This window comes from Tamandua tetradactyla, chromosome X (assembly GCF_023851605.1).
Source record: "Tamandua tetradactyla isolate mTamTet1 chromosome X, mTamTet1.pri, whole genome shotgun sequence".
Classification (NCBI taxonomy): Eukaryota; Metazoa; Chordata; class Mammalia; order Pilosa; family Myrmecophagidae; genus Tamandua; species Tamandua tetradactyla.
In genome coordinates, this window is record NC_135353.1 from 72,054,460 (window position 1) to 72,064,504 (window position 10,045).

At 40.3% G+C, this 10,045-nt stretch overlaps 1 pseudogene; it reads right to left on the reverse strand.

The window, feature by feature from the left end:
* Positions 1–1,152: 1,152 nt before the first annotated feature.
* On the reverse strand, positions 1,153–4,019 carry LOC143671886 (protein SDA1 homolog; annotated as a pseudogene).
* Positions 4,020–10,045: the final 6,026 nt, after the last annotated feature.

The window sequence follows — 10,045 nt, forward strand, 5'->3', positions numbered from 1 at the left end:
ACTACTTTTTTATTCAAGACCTATAACTAGACCAAAGTCCCAACAGGCCCCAAAAGTGAGGTGCAAAGTGTGATCCGTGAGGAGGTATGCTATACTGAAAAAGAACTGCATGAGTTTTCCTATTTATATGGATAGATATCAGGGAAGTATGTGTAGTAATGGATATTATGCATGTGAGATAATAGTGGGAGGAATATAAAGCTGGATCAGGCTGAATTTACTGATATGGGCCCACCTACGCTGAGCCTGGATTCAACGTTGTAGCTTGAAGAGTTAGAAAGGGCATTAACAGTTTGTTTGGGTGGTTAGCTGAAACATGGATTAAAAGGTGGCTGACATTACTTAAGGTCAAAATGCCACAACTGCCCTGGTATAGTGTAGATCAGTGGATCTAAAAGTTTAAAGGTTTAGAGAGGTTAGAATGTTAGAGTGGATTTATCATGGAAGACCTGCTTACATAACACAGGAATGTCCAGAGGACACACCTTTTACCAGGACTTTGAGAAATAAATTTGTGAGACTAACTCCATGATCCCTGAAGAGCTCTGTAGTTGCCCTTCTCTGTGGGTGTTACTGTGGGTACTGCTGTCACTGAGCTGGAATCCTTAAACGCAATGGGGATGATTGGATCCTAAGTTGGCAGAACCCACTTGGCAATATTTAATGACCATACAGAAGGTGGGCATGGCTACCATAATGGACAGCAGACTCAAAGAAGAAGTCAAAGTAATCTGACTCACAGATGCTTATAACGTTGGTTAGTAGATCATGGGCTACCTAGAAGTAAAGTAGATGGACAGTCTACTAAATTCTTATTTGAGCTCTATAAGCAGAAGAATTCTAGGCCATGTGAACAAAATTTTCATTTGAATTACAAAAATAGAGAGTCATAGCCCCTTAATCAATGCCCGGACTGAGACAGTTTACAGACCCAAAGCCCCTTAAATGAGGGGAGGGCTGGGTACTCTTGAGGAAGGACCCTTTTACGCTGTCCAAAATTTACACTGTTAACTTCCTCCCAACCTTCTCCAAGGAGATCTATGGCCTTTTTTTAAAAAAAATGTAAACATATATTCTTGAATTACTAATTTTCAGAGTAGTGAAACAAATACAGAATTTTCCTGGGAATTAATATCTTCGATGGTATTTACTTCATTCATTTTTTTTCTTTTTCAAAAGTGCATCTTATAAGGCCATCTGTTTTTCTCTGAAGGAATACTTATTTTTTTATCAGACATCCTGATTATACCATATCATCTTAAAGTTCTTTTGATTTTTCTTTTCTTTATTTGTGGAACTGGAAAATGGATTCATTTTGGTTTTCTTCCTCACAAAGTCTTTCTGGCCTGTCTTTCCAGCCATTGCAGTTGCTAGTCTTGTCTCCTTATCAGACTTTGGCTTTTCATGAAGGTGCTCCATGTCCTAAAGTGCAAGTAACTCACCCCTGGACTCCTCATCACTGTCAATTTCAATATATTTCCCCTTTTCAGCTTTCCCAGTGGCAGCACTCAGTTCTTTCCTCATTTGGGTCATGAGGAAAGATTTTCTGGAAGTCTTTCTGTGTTAAAACTTGACTGGTGCTGATGGCCGCAGCTTTGGCTTTCTGCTCTTCCAATGGCATGCTGTTCAACATCTTGGAAATTTCTTGCTGTTCTTTATCGGAAGAGTGGTTCACGTCCACTCATTCACTGTTGGCATACTCCTCCTCGCTGAGACTGGCACTTTCCCACCCATCTTCATTATTTTCAACATCTCTTTCTCCTTCTCATCTTCCAGAACTTCTGCTCCTGGGACACAATCGTTAGCATCTAATTCCTCATATTTTTGAGCTCTTACTTCAAGCAAGGCTTCTGTAGGCTTACCCCGGAATTTCTTCTGCAACACCTGAGGATTTAGTGTTCGGAAGAGTTGGATCAAAGTTGTAGCAGACATCACTGCGTTCTTATCTTCGTGTGTTTTATACTGGAACAGATCTTGGAGAAGTTCTTCATTCATGGCTAGAGGACATCAAGATGTTATCTCTTTTATAGCATTGATTCCTACTGTCCTGGCTTCGCCAGAGTTCTTGTCAGTAACAAAATTGTTGGCCACATGAGCAATGACTGAGTGATCTCTGGGGTACCAGGTGGTGAGATTCTTGTGCAGCAAACAGAAGGATCTTTGTTACTTCTCTGCACAAAGGGATAGAAGTTAAAAAGAAAAAGCTCATGAATTCCCACCAATCTCAAGATAAGGTTCATGAGCATCATCTTTACTTCAAACCTCTCCTTAGAGCTCTCTAGTTGCTTTAGTAATTTTTCTGCAAAATCTTGGGGATCATGAATCAAATGAATGACTGAAAGTTAAACACTTCTGGATTTTTCTTCTTCTTTTGTTTCTTGGGCCCTTTCATCCTCTTTTCCAACCTTTTCTTGTGTTTGGAGTTTTCCTCCCTGTGGCATACTGCATTATTAGTTCTCTTGCTGTTCATCCTTCCTCTTCAGATTCTAAGTCACTCTCCTTTTTCTCCTCTTCATCTTTTCCTAGGAAGAATGTCAAAGAAGCAGCTAATGTCTTGGTGACTTTGGAGAAACATGCAGTTGTGATAACATTGGCAGTTTTGGCATCATCCCAGATGTTTCTTTTGTAGAGTTCAATCATCACATCCAAAGATATTTTGGCTGCAGTTACATTGCTGTTTCTTAGCATGGTGTACATGAAATTCTGTGATATGATATTTACTTTATTGTTCTTTTGTTTTGCATTTATATTCTAAATATCAGTCACAATATACGTGTATAAAGACTTTCACAGAAGTTTATCATGGCAACGTAGAAGTTCAAAGAAGAATTCTAGCAAACTTGGTGGATTGATGAGATTTTTATTTCTCAGCAAGATCAAAGCTTTGCAAAAATGTCATTCAAAGATTTGGATCCAAGACAGTGTGATTGTAAGAGAGCAGATCTTTCAGATCTTGAGGAAAGTGACTTAGTTGTTCTGGGTAGCAGTGACTAATCTGTGCCATAAACATCACTAGCTGCGCCCATTCTTTGCTGGGTTTATTTGGCTGTAATTTGGAAATTTCCACATTGGATTTGTAGTGATTATATTGCTGCAGAAGTTCCTTGATGTAGGCCTGTGAGTCCCACTTGATCAGATTCTGCAACTCAGGTAGATTGTTGAGCAGCTTTTGTTACTGCTGGACATGAAGACTTGCTCAGTAGCTGACCTATGGCCTTTTACCAGGGTAACTTGTGCATTGTGGAAAAGGAAATGATCAGGTATTTTGTGGATTACTAGACACTGGCTGATAAATGACATTAATTCTAGGAGACCCATAATGTCACTCTGGTCCACTAGTCAGAGTAGGGGCTAATGGAGGTCAGGTGATCAATAGAGTTTTAGCTAAGGGCCATCTCACAGAAGGTTCATTGTGTTATTTCTGTGGTTATTTCCACAGTTCCAGATGCATAACTGGAATTGACATACTCAGCAACTGGCAGAATCCCCACATTTGTTTCCTGACTCATGGAGTGAGGACTATTATGATGGCAAAAACCAAGTGGGAGCCATTAGAATTGCCCCTACCTGCCAAAATAGTAAGTCAGATGCAATACTTTATTTTTGGAGGGATTGCAGAGATTAGTGCTACTCTTAAGGACTTGAAGGATGCAGGAAAGGTGATTCCCACTATATTCCCATTCAACTCTCCTATTTGGCCTGTGCAAAAAACAGATGGGTCTTTTGGTTCACTTCCCAGTGCTGGCCCATGTAAAAACAAAAAACAAACAACAACTGTTGGGTCTTTGATGGTGACAGTGGATTATTGTAAACTTAACCATGTGCAAAACTTAATCAGGTGGTGACTCCAATTGCAGTTGCTGTTCCAGATTTGGTATCATGGCTTGAGCAAATCAACACACCCCCTGGTACCTAGTACGCAGCTATTGACCTGGCAAATGCTTTTTTCTCAATAGTTGTTAATAAGGACCAAAGAAACAGTTTGCATTCAACTGGCAAGGCCAGCAATATACCTTCATCATACTACCTCAGGGGTATTTCAACTTTCCATACCTATGTCATCATCTTGTCCACAGGGACCTTGGTCATTTCTCCCTTACACAAGATGTCCACTGATCCATTATATTGATGATATCATGTTGATTATAACTAGTGAGCAAGAAGTAGCAACTACTCTAGACTTATTTGGAAAGCATTTGTGTGTCAGAGGATGGGGGATAAATCCAACAAAAACACAGGGTCCTTCCAACTCAGTAAAATTTCTGTGTGTTCAGTGACATGGAAGCATACTTAGTTATCCCTTCTAAGGTGAAGAATAAACAAGTGTCACAATACTTAGTTGGCCTCTTTTGGTTTTGGAGACAACATATTCCTCATTTGGGTGTGCTACTCCTGCCCATTTACTGAGTGAACAGAAAAGCTGCTAGTTTTGAGCGGGGACCAGAACAAGAGGCTCTACAACAGGTCTAGGCTGCGGTGCAAGTTGCTCTTCCACTTGGGCCATTTGATCCAGCAGATCCAACAGTGCTCAAAATGTCCATGGCAAATAGACTGTGTTGTTTGGAGACTTTGGCAGGCCATTATAGGAGAATCACAATGCAGGCCCTTAGGATTTTGGAGTAAAGCCATACCATCCTCTACAGACAACTGCTCTCCTTTTGAAAAACACCTTTTGTCCTTCTACTGGGATTTAGTAGAGACTGAACCATAACCATGGGCCACCTAGTTGCTGAGACCTGAGTTGTCTATCATGAGTTGGGTACTGTCTGACATACCAAGCCATAAAGTGGGGCATACACAGCAGCACTCAATCATATAAGGGATAGAGCTCAAGTAGGTACTGAAGGCACAGTAAGTTACATGAGGAAGTGATCCAAATGCCTATGGCTCCCACTTTTTTTAAATTTAATTTTTATTAATAAGATCAACATACAACACAAACATTCTTAATATATGAACATTCCATACTTGGTGTGCAATCAGTGGCTCACAGTATCATCACATAGTTGTATATTCATTACCATGATCATTTCTCAGAATATTTACATCACTCCAGAAAAAGAAAAAAGAACAAATTCATACATACAATACCCTTTACCCCTCACTCTCATTGACCACTAGTATCTCCCTCTACTCAATTTATTTTAACATTTGTTCTCCCTATTATTTATTTATTTTTGATCCATATTTTTTACTCATCTGTCCCTACCATAGATAAAAGGAACATCAGAACAAGGTTTTCACAATCACACAGGCACTTGAGAAAGCTATATCATTATACAATCATCTTAAAGTAACATGGCTGCTGGAATACAGTGCTACAGCTCCAGGCACTTCCTTCTAGCCTCTCTAATACACCTTAAACTAAAAAGGGTTTATCTATATAATGCGCAAGAATAAACTCCAGGATAATCTCTCAACTCTATTTGAAATCTCTCAGTCACTGACTCTTTATTTTGTCTCATTTCCATCTTCCCCCTTTCAGTTGAGGAGGTTTTCTCAATCCCTTGATGCTGAGTCCCAGCTCATTCTAGGATTTCTGTCCCACGTTACCAGGGAGGTTTACACCCCTGGGAGTCATGTCCCACATAGAGAGGTGGAGGGAAGTGAGTTGTGTGTTGTATTGGCTGAGAGATAGGCCACATCTGAGCAACAAAAGAGGTCCTTTGAAGGGTGACTCTTAGGCCAAATTTTAAGTAAACTTAGTCTATCCTTTGCGGGGATATGTTTCATATGAGAAAACCCAAAGATTGAGGGTTCAGCTTATTGATTTTGTTGTCTTCACTGCTTGCAAGACTATCAAGCCTTCTCCATATGGGGAAGCTGAATTTTCCCTCTTTCTCAGCATTCCCCCAAGGGGACTTTTCAAATTTTTTTATTCACTGTTCAAATCACTCTGGGGGGTTATCAGGGCCTTATTCTGGACAAACCTACAAAATCTCATGTACTACTCAAGGTTCCATGTACTTATGGTGCTCAATTAAACTGTCCATATAAGTCATATTAGGAGATACACTACTCAAATTATAAATTTTATACCAAATAAACATTTTTTGCTTTAGTCTCATTCATAAGGTAAAGGTTTAAATATGAATTGTCATCTATTTTCAACACCCTGCAATATTGACATTCTTCTCTTCTTCCTCATACAAAAACATTTTTTAATTTGTACATTTAATCATTACCATTGTACAGTCTAGGCATTCCTATATTATACCATCTCAGTCTTTATCATCTATCTTTCCTTCTGATTTCATTTGAGCCCCCAACCCTCCTGCCTCTATCATTTTCATGTTAAGCTTCATTCAGTGTACTAACATTATTGTACTACAGTTAGGTAGTATTGTGCTATCCATTTCTGGATTTTTACAATCAGTCCTGTTCCACAATCTGTATCCTTTAAGCTCCAGTTTCCCAATATCTACCCTATTTTTATCTTCTGATGGTCTCTGTTATTAACTGAAATTTTCCAAGCTCATTCATTAATGCTTGTTCATATCAGTGAGACCAAATAGCATTTGTCTTTTTGTTTCTGGCTAATCTCACTGAGCATAATGTTCACAAGGTCCATCCATGTTGTTGCATACTTCATAACTTTATTCTGTTTTACACCTGCATAATATTCCATTGTATGCATATACCACAGCTTATTTAGCCACTCATCTGTTGATGGACTTTTTGGCTGTTTTCATCTCTTGGCAATTGTAAATAATGCTGCTATAAACACTGGTGCACAAATGTCCATTTGTGTTCTTGCCCTCATGTCTTCTGAGTATATACCTAACAATGGTATTGCCGGATCATATGGAAATTCTATACTTAGCTTCCGGAGGAACCGCCAAACTGCCTTCCACAATTGTTTTACCATTTTACATACCCACCAACAGTGGCTAAGTGTGCATCTTTCTCCATATCCTCTCCAGCACTGGTCATTTTCTGTTTTATTGATAATGGCCATTCTGCTGGGTGAGATGATCTCATTGTGGTTTTGATTTGCATTTCCCTAATAGCCAGTGAAGTTGAGCATCTATTCATGTACCTTTTGGCCATTTGTATTTTCTCAGAAGAAGAATATATCTGATATACCATTTCCAATATTGTCTCCCATTGTATAGGCTGTCTTTTTACTTTCTTGATGAAGTTCTTTGATGCACAAAATGTTTAATTTTGAGGAGTTCCCATTTATCTATTTCTTTCTTCAATGCTCATGCTTTGGGTATAAGATCTAGGAAACTGCCTCATATTATAAGATTTATAAGATACTTCCCTACATTTTATTCTAAAAGTTTTATGGTCTAATGTTTCAGTCTTTGATCCATTTTTAGTTAATTTTTGTATAGGGTGTGAGATATGGGTCTTCTTTCATTCTTTTGCATATGGATATCCAGTTCTCAAGGCACCATTTATTGAAGAGACTGTTCAGTCCCAGGTGAGTTGGCTTGACTGCCTTATCAAAGATCACTTGTCCATAGATATGAGGGGTTATAGCTGAACACTCTATTCAATTCCATTGGACAGTATATCTGTCTTTATGCTGGTGCCATACTGTTTTGACCACTGTAGCTTCACAATATGCCTTAAAGTCAGGTAGTGTGAAACCTCTGACTTCATTTTTCTTTCTCAAGTATTTTTCCATGGCTCCCACTCTTGCCACATTACATTCTCTTTCCCAGCCCAGAGCTGCAGCATCTTGGGGAGTTCCTTACAGGTAGTTGACTGAGGAAGAGCAAAGTTGGGCCCGGTAACAAATGATTCTTCACAATATGCAGGGACCACCCATAAGTGGACAGTTGAGGCACTGCAGCCCTTTCTGGGATGTCCTTGATGGGCAGTGATGAGGGAAAATCCTCCCAGTAGGCAGAACTTGAAGCAGTGCATCTCGTTGTTTTTTGGCTTGGAAGGAGAACTGGCCAGAGGTGTGCTTGTATACTTACTCACAGGCTGTTCCTAACAGTTTGGCTAGATGGTCAGTGTTCTAGTTTGCTAGCTGCTGGAATGCAATATACCAGAAAATGGAATGGCTTTTAAAAAAGGGAATTTAATGAGTTGCTGGTTTACAGTTCTAAGGCCGAGAAAATGTCCCAATTAAAGCAAGTCTATAGAAATGTCCAATCTAAGGCATCCAGGGAAAGATACCTTGGTTCAAGAAGGCCAATGAAGTTCAGGGTTTTTCTGTCAAGTGAGAAGGCACATGGCAAACACAGTCAGGGTTTCTCTCTTGGCTGGAAGGGCACATGGCGAACATGGTGTCATCTGCTAGCTTTCTCTCCTGGCTTCTGGTTTCATGCAGCTCCCTGGGAGGTGTTTTCCTTCTTCATCTCCAAAGGTCTGGCTCCTAGACTCTCTGCTTCATGTTGATGCTCTCTCTGAATCTCCCATTCTCCAAAACATTTCCTCTTTTATAAGACTCCAATAAACCGATCAAGACCCACCCACCCAAATGGGTGGAGACATGTCATCACCTAATCCAGTTTTAACAGCCACTCTTGACTAAATCACATCATCCAGGGAGATGATGTGATTACAGTTTCAAACATACAGTATTGAATAGGGGTTATTCTACCTTTATGAAATGGGATTTTGATTAAAACATGGATTTTCTAAGGAACATACTTCCTTTCAAACCAGCACATTCCACCCTCTGGCCCCTAAAAAAGACATGTTTTTCCCATATACAAAATGCATTCATTCCATAACAATATCAGAGAACCTTAAACCTTTTCAGTAGCAATACAAATGAAGTGCAAAATTAGAGACAGTATAATATCTTATCAAGTCAGTTACACGCATGGTCTGTCCTAAGGCAAAATTTTCTGCATTTGCTCTGGACCTTTGAAAACTCATAACAAGTTATTTGCTGCCATCATGCAAAGGAGAAACATTCATAGGATACATATACATATTTCCATAGGGAAGAAGGAACACTGGACCCATACAGTTTTGAAAACCTGCAGGGCAAAATCCATTAGATTTCAAAGTCTGAGAGTCATTTGTCCTCAGGGCTTTAGAAAGCGGCAGTCCCACCTTTCCCAAAGGCCTACACAGAGGCCTGCTTATCTCTGAATACAACCTTGGGGGATATTGGGGAGACAACCTTTTTCTTGGCTCCACCCTCTCCAAGCTTCAGGGCTGCACCGGGGCCCTCTGCCATCTCCAGGGCACACACTCAACCCCTCCATGTGGTGGCATCCAGGCTCTCCCCAAACCTCACGGAATGTGCTTCACCCTCTCCAAGGCCTGAGGCGGCATGACTCTTCCACTGCAATGAGGTGGAAGGCCCATCTTCTGCCTTTGGGGAAAACTCACCCTCTCCACAGGCTTGGGTGGGTCCACTCTCCTGGTCTGAGGCTTCTTGACTTCAGACCTCAGCCTCCATGGTTTTGCCCCTGAAGTTATTTTTCCTCCAATGTTTCCCTTCTCTGAACCCCCCAGTCCAGACTGGCAATGGCTCTGTTAATGCAGGTCCCAGAGCACTCTTGTTGGCTTTCTATGCAGTAGTGTTGGATCATGCCCATCAGACAAACCCTTCCTGGATAAATTCATGTCCGATCCTGACTTTCTCTGAAATGGCTGACTGGTTTCACATCTGGTTAAATCCTCACACAGGGTACTAGTCTCTGGGGTCTCCCTTTCTGAAGACCCAGAATTTTCCAGGACCTCAATTTCTGGTTTCTTTTTACTCAAGAGTTCAGTTTTCAGTTTATCTCTCTCCTGTCGCATTTCACTATAAGCTGTAAGGAGAAACCAGGTTGCACTTTTAACATTTAATTTGGAGATCTTTTCTGCTACATATCCAAGTTCATGGCTTTTAAAATCTGCCTTCCAGTCAAAGCCATTAGTCAACTTTGCCAGATTATCTACCATTTTAAAACAAGGATCGCCTTCCTTCCACTCTGTAATGACATGTTCCTCATTTCTGTCTAAGTCCTCATCACAGGTATCTTCAGAGTCTACATTTCTACCAACAGTCTCTTCAAAACATTCTAGGCCTTCTCTCTCAAGCTTCTCACAACTCTTCCTGAATCTTCCCTTCATCCATTTAAAA